This window comes from Battus philenor, unplaced genomic scaffold (assembly GCF_028537555.1).
Source record: "Battus philenor isolate CCGP_79_NKW_IND1 unplaced genomic scaffold, ilBatPhil1.0.hap1 SCAF_28, whole genome shotgun sequence".
NCBI lineage: Eukaryota > Metazoa > Arthropoda > Insecta > Lepidoptera > Papilionidae > Battus > Battus philenor.
In genome coordinates, this window is record NW_027181691.1 from 9661131 (window position 1) to 9675195 (window position 14065).

The following is a 14065-nucleotide window of genomic DNA, read 5'->3' on the forward strand; positions in this document are numbered from 1 at the left end:
GAAAATTCATGTATGTATATATTTATATTTATAGATATATATACATGTGTGTGTGTATGTATGTTAAGACTTGATTGTTAAGGGTAAACACACAGCATTCGTACGAAAAATTTGATCTAATAATTAAAAGTTATCTTTAAAAAATTACCTTGTGCGATAGACCGAGATATATGTACATATATATATATATATATATATATATATATGTACGTATATATATATATATATATATATATATATATATATATTTATGTATATTCAAAACGGCGTTCAAATTTTAGTTCGAGGACTCAGAGTCCTCGATTTTATGATGTCAGGGCACAGAGGGCGCCTAGTCAAAAACCTCTTTTAAAGTAGCGAAGCTATATATATATAATATACACCACCATCATCACATATGTGTGGAATATCTTCAGAATTGCTTGTCTGAAATAGTGATGGGCGGAGCACATGGCTCATGTAATATATGACTATTGGGGTCAAAAAATTTATGAGTCGCCTTCATGGGCTGGTAGACTCTCCGCTAGGTAGACTCATGACATAGATAAGGCCGCCAGAAGTCGCTAGTGATTTTAGGAGAAAGCCTATGTTTTGGAATTGACATACTACTGAATAGAAGAAGAAGAATAACTGCTACACGTTATCCAAAAACTACGTAAATCTATTTACGGAACGTTACAGATGTATATATTAATATATATTTCTTTTTATTCGAATGTACGGTTGTAAAACGACCACAAAGTGATATCGATGCCGAAAATATATCAAATTTAATGTGGTCTCGTATAGAATCGCTTTGATGGCTAAAGCGTACTTCAAAGAAAGCCAGCCTACGGTCAACCTTCTAGCTTTTAAGAAACGTCTGTTTTTACCAAAGCGCTTCATCAGCTATATTTAGTACAATAAAACATGGAAATGCTTAGAGTTCTCTCTGCACTGCTTTATGTAACGTTCTCTTTGAACGTTTCATTCTATTGTCATTTTGAAAATCTTGCTTTGAAATGTATACTTACTTTAATTTGTACAACTGTGCACAAATTCAGAACTATCTTTACCAAAACATTAATCCGTTTTTAGTGTCAATTATAATTATTTTTTAAAATTCTTCTAACACTTCTTCTAAAGTCTAACACTTCTAACACTAGAAAACATAAATAATATTTAATTTAGTAAATGACATAGCCTAGTAGACTGGCAAGTGGAAGAAGGTAGGGTCCAGACCACATAACGCCTAGATTAGCTGACATTTTAATATTCTGGAGTTGAGACAATGGGCCGGTAAGATCAACGTATGATGTCCGCTCATGGGTTAGGATGCTGGCTGCTTTTAACAGGTCCTATTGGAAATCTACAAGGAGAAGTAGGCTATGATTAACAGTAGACGCTGACTATGGTTGAAATAAATATGAAAATGTTGGACATTAAAAATGTGTACCGTGTAACGAAAGGTGTAGATCATTATTTCCCAACGGTGGCCCACGCCCCATAGGAGGGCAATTTGAGTATCTAATGGATTCAGGCGTAACATTACCCCTGAGAATGCCCCGTGGAGTGGTGAAACACGTGATGAGTGATTTAACGGTGGTAGTTGTGTAATTCGCATTGTTTGCCGCATGCGCATTTATCAGTAGGCTGGCGGGCGGTGCACTTTATTGCACGAGTACTGTTAAATAGCAGAAGTAGACATATATTAGTCCTTTTCTTACTTGGCAATTTGAATATTTAGGAGGGTAATTTACAAGTGGATTTAACGTCATAAGAATTTTAATAAAGCTAAAGTAAATACTGGTTTAGATTGTCGGCACAAAATATATTTACTAATTAGAAATATGAAATATTAAAGTATAAATTTATTACTGACATAATAAAATTATAAATAATCCTTTGTCACAAAAAATATGAATAATACACATAGACAAACAATTTTCTATAACATTTTACAATTTTCTTTTCGGCCTCAATTTTCACGATGACTTGCATAAATTTTAAAAACGAATTTCTTATTTTCACGTCTCCAAAAAAAGGTTCTAATGATATTTTAAAAATGGAAGACAGATTACTGGCTGAAATTAATGTAATAAAATTTTCGGGTTTCAATTTATTTGTGTGTATGTATATATATACACAAATAAATTGAAATACGAAAATTGTATATATATATATATATACATGTATGTATACATATATATGTATATATACTTGTACGCTAATCTATAAACTTAGTTTAGATGAGACCGATTGCAGTTGGAGCCAAAAGGAGTGGACAGGTTACCCACTAGTTGGACAATAAAAATAAAAGTGGGCAGCGCAAGGACGATTATCGTAGCGATCTCTCGAATAGGCCTATGCCTTGCCGTACCTGTCTATCGGATGATGTGATGACGATGGTGATGACTAGGTTCGGTTTTGTATAGCTTGCTATGTATATAGACATTGTATGTAAATTTAATATTTCCGACATGCCAAATCAAATTCCAGGTACTATAAAAATGATGTCTCCTTTTTGATATATGTTCGTGTCCTTCCAAATTTTAAATTTCAAAAAAAGAATTTCGTTTTTATACTTACGATTAATATACGAAATCACATGACTGTACCAGGGAACAATTAGTGCAGAGAAGACGGTCCCGTTTAGTTCACACTAGGTTAATTTTTATGTAAGCTTGTACGAAGTGCCAAATCAAATGCCTGGTACTACAAAACTGCTGGCCCCTTTTATTAAATATTATTCCTTCCGTGCCAAATTAAAAATTTCAAAAAAGGAATTTCAGATTTACACTTACGATTAATACACGAAATCAATCACGTGACTGTACGAGAGAACAATTACTGAAGACAAGGCGTTCCCATTCGGTTCTCACAGCACACAAATGTCACTCTCTATTCAGCGCCCTCAGAGTAATTGGTGTGATTAAAGTCAGCGCTTGACATCGCTTTATTGCTTGCTGCGAATCTTAGCATTTTTATATCTACATTAGATACACACAAAACTCATTTATTTCATAATAAATAATCATTAACAGTAATTTTTTTAATATAGAAACTTGTACAGTAAAACGTCTATAGTGTTTTATTTTTTAAACGGTTTTATTTAGTTCGACCCGTACGGAATTTATTTTGGGTCAAAATTAGAAATTGAAATTTAAGCACCTTCCCGTTGTCAGATTGATCTGAAATTTGGTACACACGTTTAATTTAGATGACAATACAATATAATAAAATCAATAACATTATAAATCTAAGACGGACGCCGATACAAAATGGCGGTTTACGTATTTTTCCTTAACCCCCTCAATATGGGTATCAAATGAAAGGGCTACATTAGTAAAACACGATGATTATGTCAAAATTTAAAATTCAAGATGGACGCCGTTCCAATATGGCGGACTAGGTACATATTTTTCCACAACCACCACAATATGGGTATCAAAACACCGTTTAACTTAAAAGTTTTTAAATGTATTTATCTATTATATAAAATATAAATAAACGTATCCAATATTCATAAAGTACAAAAATTAAAAAGAATATTAAATATATTTTCGCAATTAAAATAATTACTATGGTCGTCTTCATCGCCGTGGAAGCGAGCTTTAATTTATATTTATCCTTAATTAATATTTAATTAAACGTTATTAGCTTAATATAGCTTTAACAAGCTATTTATAAAGTAAATGATATCAAACGGCCTTATTATGTCCATAACCGGACTTAATATCTTTGGTTGATTAAATAAAATAAGCGCTTGTTTCACTGTAGGTTTTAGGCTTGATATATTTTTTTCAGATTTGATTTCTGTTCTCTTTTTTCAGTCAAAAGATGTCTATTGCAAGGCTTAAATCCATCTCAAAGATATATATGAAGAGATATACTATAATCGCCACGCGTGATAGACGGATTGGCGATTGCAGTGTAGTATTACACAGAGGACGCTGCCATATATTCTCTGGAAACTTTTGAACAGTGGCAATCCTACATAAATAATTCACAAAATGTGAATTATATTAGATAGCATCACAAAAATTGAACCAGTGATCTTCGATCACATGTCTCAGTCCTCTACCGAAGAAGTTAAAGTGCTTAGAGTTGATGCCTGAGAAATAATTACAAATCATATAAGAATCCGGAAGATTACTATCCCGAAACCCAAAAATGTAGTAGTCTGGTCGGTAAAAGTAAGCAAGAAGACCAAAAAGTAATAAGAAACTTACTGCGCGGGTCGTCAGCCCCGAGAACCGCAATAGTAACCGTACAACGCGATGGTTCCGGTTGTGAAGCTTTTTGTTGATAAATGAGCTATACATTAACACCTTAAGTTTAATTTTAATATGCCCGGTAGATTTCTAATTATGATTTAACAAAAATATAAGTAAATGCAAATACGTAATCAAGTGACATGACAATCAAAACTTTACAGTGATTATAAGTAATACACCAGACTCAACGGATGAACTTAATCAGAATACTTCTATGTACCATAAACGTAAGTAACAATAGGAAAAGTTCGTAGAGTACTAATTTTTAAAATATGTCCACTGGATTTTAGTTGAACAACGTTCATTGTAAAAATTAGTTTGTAAGTGTAGTGCTTTATGAAGAACATAGTGAATATGATGAATATGAATATCTCTATGAATCTTCTCCTTCTTTCAGCCAGTATATATATATATATATATAAATATATATTTCATTATGGTTAATTACAAATTTTTAAAACATTAACTCTAGCAGACCAGGGTACGAGAGAGTATATTGAATTTTGATTTTTTTTCATTTCATTTATCACTACGGAAGATGGCAACCAAAAATATTTTCTATTAAGAAACCATTTACATGGAGGAAACTTCGAGATAGCTTCTAATCCACTATCTCTTTTTTTCTTTTTTCATAGCAATCGTTTTTGGGGATCTACTTTTATTTCTTTCACGTTCTTCCCTACCGCGGTAAAGCAAAAACTATTTAAACAGTCAATAATGTTTACTGATAATTATTATTGTCACGTTTCTCTCTCATCCTTAATATCTTCCTTTACTTTTTTTACCTTACCTTTCGTACATCGTACATTTACATTGTCTTTTATTTTCGTTTATTTAATTTTGTTTTTAACTATTATTTACCTTAGTTTATTATTAATATTATTTTGTTTTCTTATTATCTTTATCGCAGTAGTCCAATATCCCTTCGTGTTTTACGTCGAAAGTTTACGACCAATGTCTATTATTAGTTATTAATTATGGCAATGAAGCGTGGTCTTCTACTTCACGCTTCATTAAGAGGCTCTCAGTCACATAACGTGTCATGGAGAATTCGGGTAACGGTGTCATGGAGAATTCGGGTAAAGTTTTTGAGTTTATATTTAATTTCTTTCGTCCTTCACATATTATTTCGTTTATTCCTTTTACGCTTCACATGATTTCTCATTCTTCTCTTGCAGATTTTGTTTCTTGCATCTCCTTCGTTCCTTTATTTAAGCTTCTAGATGGGAGAGGTTATGCATGAGATTTCTCTACAGGATCAAATGAGGAGATTCGTAGGCGAACAAAAGTATCCGACTTAGCCCAATGCATTGGCTAGTTGAAGTGAAAGTTGGCAGGTCACATATCTCGTAAGTATAGCTGTAGTGGTTTCAACGTTCTGGAGTTGGAATCACGACAACCTGAGCATAGGACGTCTCTCCACTTCACCGTCTCCTGGGTACAGGTCGTTGCCAACTAGATCTATTAGTACCGTGTTCCAAGCATAGCCTTCTCTATAACTCGTTGAGACTGAGCAGAATGATGTATATTGTTGATTAAAAGAAAAAAATTGCTATAAGTTCTACTCTAATTTAACCCATAAAGTATCTATAAAAATGTTTAAATTAAAATGTTAACTATTTCTTTTTGGACTGGACTCTCTCTGCTTCGTAATGGCATTTGCAGATTCATCTGGTTCGTGGTTCCAAGGCGTAGTAGACACGAAGCCTCATACCACTTTTAAGCAAAGGGCGGAAGCTTATCTTTTTGTATTAAATGCTTTTAATTATTGTCAGGAAAATTACCAACGGGATTATGGTTTATGGCGGCCAAGCGTTCATAATGTTGCTTCTATCAATCCGGTATTTGACGCGCTGAAGGTAGAATCAATCTTGGATGCAGGATATGATAAGTGAAGACACCATCACCTTGTCGATGAACAGTCCGGACAGCCGCACTTTCCTCGAATATTGCAGAAAGGTAATAGGAGATTGTATAAAGAAAGATAAACAGGTTTGTTTAATAAATTAAATCCTTAACGAACTGTAATAGATCATTACTATATACAATAAGAGAATAAAAGAGAAGAAATAAATAAAAACATGAAATTTTAAAGTAAATGCATAATTTATAAGAAAGTAAATAGACAAAAGTATAGTAATAGAGAAAATGTAAAAAAAACACTTGTAAGATTCGAAGAAGTCGATGAAAGTGGAGTGAGGTATGAAAGGTACAAAGAATAAGGAGTAATGAAAGAAAACGCGAGGAATAAAATAAGGAAGAATAATTTACATTAAAAAAATTGAAGAAAGGTGGGGATGTAAATAATAGAGTTTAGTGAAAAACGTTGGTGACTAAAAAAAATGTTGCTGCTTTATCCTTTGATATCGGCTCTTTGCCTGTGTACGTTGTATGTATAAGCGTGTTCATCCATCAAAAAAGAACGTAAGGCTAAGGTTTAGTTACACTTATAAGGTAGGAAAGCACGAAGGTTCCCGAAGAAGCCTCGGCTTGCGTCGCTACTTATTACAATTTCACCGGCTTCCCCAAAAAGGAGACCCAGCCTGGGCTGTCACTGGTATTGTCTCTATTTACAAAACTCAAAACGCACATTAAAAGTAAATTTTCGGAAGAAAATCAATAAACGAATATTTAAATGACAAGAATCCTCAGCAGTCATTTCGCTTGTTTATTTTGATTTCATTTAGGCAATATCTGATAAAGTATATATTCATAAATCTGTATTGTTAAACTTTATCAAAAGATGTGTTGTTGAGGATTTTCTTCCTGCTTCTTCTCCACAACTATAACACCTTGCGAAGCAGAGTAGAGTAAAAAATAAAATTGATAAGTTTGTGATCAATAAGAGTCATGTTAAAAGTTCCAATGTTGTATAAATTAAGTTTATATTTATATTTATAACTGTTGAATCTCAACCTATATATAAAAATGTGTAATGATTTACTGGAAATCATTACCGATATCCAAAGGTATTTTGATATACACATTGTATTATAATTATAATTAGATTTCATCGAATTGGTATATCCTCCTATAGGGAATGTATACACTTTACAATAGGATCCCAGACAATGTTCAAAAAGTTCCTATATGTAGATTAAAAAAAAAAGTCTTAGAATTTTTCTTCTTCTTTTTTTTTCGTCATTAGCATACTTTTGATTTATCAGAAGATAATGTTGCAGCGCCTAGTACCGTTTACAAGACAATATGCTTTTGTATTTGTGCTACCAGCTGTCGAAAGCGCTTGAATTTTTGTTGTTTAAATTGTTCTATCTTGGAAATAAAGAACTGAGTATGTGTCATCTATTTTAAACCAATTTTTTTATTATTCATACATCCTGATAGTTCAAAAGGGATAGGATACCTCTAAAATAATTAGTTTGCGTCCAGATTTATAATAAACATTGAATAAATATATAACTAATAATAAAAATATCTAATTTTATAATATTTAAAAGTTGTTTCTAGCTCTTAGAAAAATTATGTTGACTTAAATATGAGAAAAAATCCATTCTAAGTTGAATAAATATAATTAAATTTGGATATAGTTCAAACTAAGGCTTTCATTTCTAAAAACGAAGTGAAAATAGCAAATTAGTTAACCTTTTATTTTTCAGTATAATTTTCATCCAAAATTAAATATTAACTTTAAGTTCGTTCCTATTTTTAGTTAAAATAACTTTTTCTGAACACAGGCGCCCACTGATATAGATCTCTCCCAAAGATATCTATGGAGAATATACTCACAATCACTACGCTTGGAAGAAGTGGTGGCGACCGAAGTATGGTATAATGGTACACAGAGAACACTGCTACCCATCATTTCAAAATATCTTTGTGAACAGTGACAATCCTATATAATTAATGCTCTAAGTGTGAATTATGAAAGGTTGTATGCCGGGAAACGAACCCGCGAACTGGGATCTCAAGTCTCAGTCCTCTATCGCTGAACTACTAATGCTCATTATACTATATTTCTATAATAATTTATACATATTACAATTCACTTAACATTTGCAGTTAACACAACAGTGTAATCATTCATCTTACAGCCACGAAAGTTACACGCCCTGATTTGAGAAGAAACCACAAAAAACTTAGACTGGTTTTTAACCCCTAATAACCTAGAGTTTAAATTTTGATACCAATCTTTTAAACCGAATGTTCACATTACTATTAGTTATTTTCATAGGTTGGCTGTACGTATTTTACTGTTGTTTAATATTCTTTCCAACGAAATTAAAAAAAAATCTATTTTTCCCTTCATCTAGACCCTCAAGCAAACAAAGTAATATTAAAAAAAATCACTTTCGTGAATCAGGCTACTAAGGGTTAATAGTCATTGTATATACGTTCTTACAAAATATCTTTAATATACAAAACATACTGTAGATGGATATTTATAATACTATAAATTTATAACAAAAATTCGTATTTTCGTTTCAAGAATCTTAAATTTTATTAACTGAAGTATTTTTTAAGTTTAAGTATTCTATTAAGATGTCAAACTACATACATTAATTTGGCACAAAACATAACAGGTTACCTATTTTTAAATTGCGATCGAAAATTAAAAAAAAAACATGTGGTTATAAAATATGCATAATTTACACATAAAATAATTAAAACATACAAAAACATTAATGTGTGTTAGTACAAATGTTTGTTAATAAAATAGTTTAGAAAAATGGGTGCTATAATTTGCAACAAAAAATTATTAAATATAAATATATATGTTATAAACTTACCAAGATATTTAAAATATTCCTAACGTCAAAACATAAATATGATCATGGTTAGATAAATTAAAAAAAAATACAAAGTTTAATTTATATCGTATCAGATAAAACACACAAAATAAAAGTATTTTATATGCACAAAAACACAATAAACTCGTCTAATTTTCGAAAGTAATTTATAAAAAGTCCACCATTTGCACTCGACACTAAATGGAACGCACAAAATATATTTATTTTCAAATTCCGAACGTGTTAAAACCGCCCCAGACGTGCGGTCGACAGGCGTGCTTGGAACAAACTGAAGCCTCGCTGCGGTACACGGCGTATAGCGCAGGTTCAAGAGCTTAACGCCACATGCCAAGTTTTATGGTGCAATGAGCCTGGGGAAACTGCAAATAATACCACGGTCTCACGTCGCTTGTTATTTAAAACAACCTGTTACGTAACTTTTAACAGGTTAACTAGCTAAATAGAATGATTAGTTATCCCACAGTTTTAACTATTTATTTCAAAATTTATACATATATCAAATAGTAAATGAGAAGATCCGCAAAGGAACCAGCCACTGATGAAGCTTTTTTTTTATATGACCCCCGCTATTGGGTGCCTCTTGTACCCCCTATCTGGTGTGGGATAGGGACTTTTTATTTACATTTATTAAATTTTTTCACATACATTTTTTTTCTTTCTCTTCTTTCATACTTCATATTATCTTTCATTCATTTCTTTCTTTCCACAAATCCACTGTCTTTCCCTTTCGCTCTGTACTGATGAAGCTTGAAGAATTGCTCGTATGGAGTAGGCCAGACACATGGCTCATGCAACCAGCTGCCTTTGGAGACGAAAGGATCACGAGTCGGAAGATAAAGTGTGAACCGATGTCATGGTCAAAGTCGCGGGAAGTCGTTAGATATGGGCAGCGCCTGATCGACCCGAGACCTAAGACTTAGTGTTGACGTATCGGCTGGAAAGAATAAGGTACACCCTATCCAAAAAACAATACTTTCATAAACAATATATATATATACACACACAGACACACACAAATGTATATAAATATCCGTCAGCCCGTGGCCAGAGTCTTGACTCTAAGACTCTCAAAGACTCTGTGTTTGGCACTAATCGGTGTGACATAACTCCTGAGGATGCCTCGTGAAGGGGTGAAACACGTGTTGTGTGATTTAACGGTGGTAGTTTTGTAATTCGCATTGTTTGCCGCACGCGCATTTACCAGCGGGCTGGTGGGCGGCGCACTTTATTGCACGATTACTACTGTATTGGCGGAAGTAGCTATATATTGGTCCTTTTTTTACTTAAGATATAAAATCTTTCATATAACTTTAGAAATACCATCACTTTGAAGTCTCTTTTGAGGGACCCTCCGCATAGATTTCCAATAGGATTGGACCTTAACAGAGCACGTAATCACTCACTATTCCGTATTTGCAGGTGCAAGAGCAGACATTGAGCTAAAGCGGCCGTTCATCGGCCGATATCATAATTAAGATGAACTGGCTGAACCTTTCTGAAAGCTTTCGGTGAAGAACTTTTGGTTGGTAACATAGGTTTTCTCGAGACAAGTAAAATGGCACAGTCTCTAAAAATATAAATTACTATATCTCACGTTATTTATACTTACTCTTTTTAACTATTAAAGAGTAATAAGGGACACGAAGATGTCGTTTATCTAATGTATGTGGGTTGTGTAATGGTATGAACACAATATTCCACAACACAACATCTGTTCCCGCCTTGAGAAAATACAACGGTAAGTTTTAGCTTCATAGTGTAAATTCAAATTTGGAATATCAAAATGTAATGTCAAATATTTCAATTCAAAGTTGCCGGTATGCAATATTATATGTCTCCTGTAACAATGTTTTTGTATATGTCTGGAGTAAAGGTGTGAATAAAATGTTGTACTAATGTTTGTACTTTCTGTTACATATATATGTATTATATATATATTCTATATCATCTTCATCATTTCAACTGGGGAATGTAGACTGTAAAACTCAGCCTACTTCATAAATTTGCAATAAGACCTATAGAATCTTGCCTCCATTAGCCTATCCTATTCTGCTCTAGTCTCTTCATGGTATATACTCCAGAACCACAAGATCCAAGCGACATTCTGTTCTGCGTGTTGCTGTATGCCCACTGCAACGTCTACTTGCAAATATCTTCATTTAAGGACAACGAGAATAGCGTGACCTTGTACCGCAGAAAGGTTTTAGTACAGATTGTTAGTAAGAACAAGTAGGCAAATAAAATATGTTTAAGACTAATCAAAATAAACACTAAAATTTTGTGATAAATGTGAAAGTAAAAAATTAAATAATTAAGGAATGTAAACGAAAGTATAAAGTAAATAAAGAAATAAAAATCAAGCAAAACAGTACAAAATGTAAACCTTTAATATTCTGGTATGAAGGTGATGAAAGTGAGGTGATGAATGGATTGATTAAGAAAAATTTAATGGAAAAAAAGAATAATAGATAAATTAATTAATAACATTGAAAAGGAAAAAAATAGAGAACGCAAATAATTTGAAAAAAAAAAGTATTTTGTAAAAATATTGCATGTGTACCCAGATAGGGAAAGTACAAGAGTCACCTAAAAACAGGGGCTATTTATAAAAAATCTCTACGTCTACGAATCTAGAAAAAACCCAACCATAGCCCGCTTGATGTCGTTGAGCGATTTATTTTTGCCAATGAGGATAGAAGTATAATACCCGTAATTATATGAATGTATCTCTGAGCAATATCATGTAGAACAGAAGGAAATACAAGACTTGACTTCAAACCATTAGTATAAAAAGTCTCTAAAATAAAGAATTGAATAAATACTTTATAAGATGTGATATAAAATCACGCAAGACACACAAGAGACCGATGTCATTTATCTTTATAATCTTATCTCTCGATTGCAGCCACTTTACTTCACGCCGGGTAAATAGGAAGCGTGAATTGTTCGTGAGTTTTAAATATCCAGATATCATAAATCCTAAATTATTGTAAAAGAAAAAATAAATAAAAAATATTGACCTCTTGTTATGGTTTAGTAATAAATAAACGCAAATTTAACGTAATATTTTGAAAACAAATATTATTTTTATTTAGAAATGTTTTTGATTTCACAGATTTCAGAATTATTAAATAGAAACCAAAAAAATAAATGCTATGCTCGTGGAAAATTATTACTCAATGCTATTTTTTTTTTCACGGTTTAATGTTAAAAAAAATAAATACTTTTATAAATTTAATATGCAAAACATAGTTATATGTAACTACTTATGGTATGCGGAGACGTTGCTGCCCATCATCTGGAAACTTGTTTGCACACAATGGCAATCCAGGCAAGTGTGAATTATATACGATTTTATCCGGGAAATCGAATCCGTGACCTACGATCGCAAGACTCAGTCATCTACCTCTAAGTTATCAGAGCTCTTACTACTTTAGGTTTTAGCTACTACTCATTTTAAATCATGGATGCACAGACCGCGGCCCGCCGACAGCAAATATAATACTCTCGTACATTCGAAAAATATTGAATTCTATTCCAGAATAAAACCAAAAAAATTTAATCACCTATACTTCTGGCGGCCGACCCGCCATCAGTTCATGATTTGCCCGAGTGGCCCCTAATCTTAATAAGTCTGTACAATCATGTTTTAAATCAATACAATTTTAAGCTACCGAAGAAATGGTGGCTACTTTGAAATACCGTAAAGGCCCCAAAAAGAAGTAATCCCGCTGATTTTAAAGGTTTTAAAAAAGATTACTTACAATAACTTACTATTAAAAGAAAGATCTTGCTTGTATTTGATAATTATATTTAAAAAAAAGGTGTTGGCTTGTTTGGATCAAGCATAAGGTTAAAATATTAGTACAAGCAAAGCACGTTGTTAAGCAGTATGCTCACATTTTAAAGTGTAGAATTGCATCTCTACTGAATACATTTGTCGCCTCTTCATTAATCTCGTACATCCTCCGCGGCGCAATTAAATCTTTTGTCTCGTCAAGCCATGCATTTTAAATAACGAATGGCTTCGTGCACAGGTTTCATTCCATTTAAACTTACTAGAAATCTTTAACAACTATTTTGGAATATCACTGTACTTTAAGGTCTAATGTATTACCTGTGATGACTTCATCACCATCATGTCATATAGCATTTGTTACAAATATTTTGGAATATCACTGTGCTTTAAGGTCTAACGTGTTACCTGTGATGACTTCATCACTATCGTGTCATATATTATTTGTCTCTATGTGACCTTGTGCTTTTAATAAAACTCTTCATAAACGACATCGTATCCGATCAATAAGTCATTATCGATAACACACACTGGTCAAACATCTTCATTTTCAGACTTATTGACTTAAGTGATCATGGTTATTGTGTTTTATACTTTTTTTTATTTCAGGACCCTCATTCTTGGGTGCCACTCGTATTTGTCCTGTCTTGGGTACACAGGGACTATTTTTACAAAAAAAATTTTTTTTTGCATATGTAATTATTTGCTTTCTCAACTTTTTACCTTATCAATTTCATTTATTGATTTACCTTTATCCTTCAAATTTCTATAATACCTTTCATTTATTCCTACTTCTTTCATTTATCACATCACTTTATGTTGCATTTCCATCAGACTACAACAGATTTACATTTTTTTTCTATTTTGACTTATTCTTACATTCACGCACAATTCCTTTATATTTGAATTTTTACCTTCCTATTTACTTTACATTTATCACTGATTTAAACATTTATTTTGATTAGTTTTATACACTTGTTTTTTTGCCTACTTGTTCCTTTTAATGGTCTCTCCTATGACCCTTCTGCAGTACTATAGAAATGTCCCGCGACTCTCCTCGTTGTCCATAAGTGATATCTGTATAACTTATGTCACATAAACATAGTCTTTCACTTTTGGCATCACTGGCAAGCTCATAAGCGCTCAAAGAACCATGGAGATAATTATACTCGAGATTTCTCTATAAGATTAAATTAAGCACATTCGGTCGGTAAAGCAGCGGCTGTTTAACCTTGACACTTCAT

General features: G+C 32.5%; 1 protein-coding gene across 1 annotated transcript in view; it reads right to left on the reverse strand.

Annotated features, from left to right (window-relative positions):
- LOC137925796 (octopamine receptor beta-1R-like) overlaps positions 1-9256 on the reverse strand; it is a 33993-nt gene extending 24737 nt beyond the window's left edge. Inside the window, exon 1 of the mRNA XM_068769256.1 lies at positions 9005-9256. The gene's annotated coding sequence lies outside the window, so the exon portion shown is untranslated. The remainder of the gene's footprint in view (positions 1-9004) is intronic.
- Between the last annotated feature and the right edge of the window lie 4809 nt (positions 9257-14065).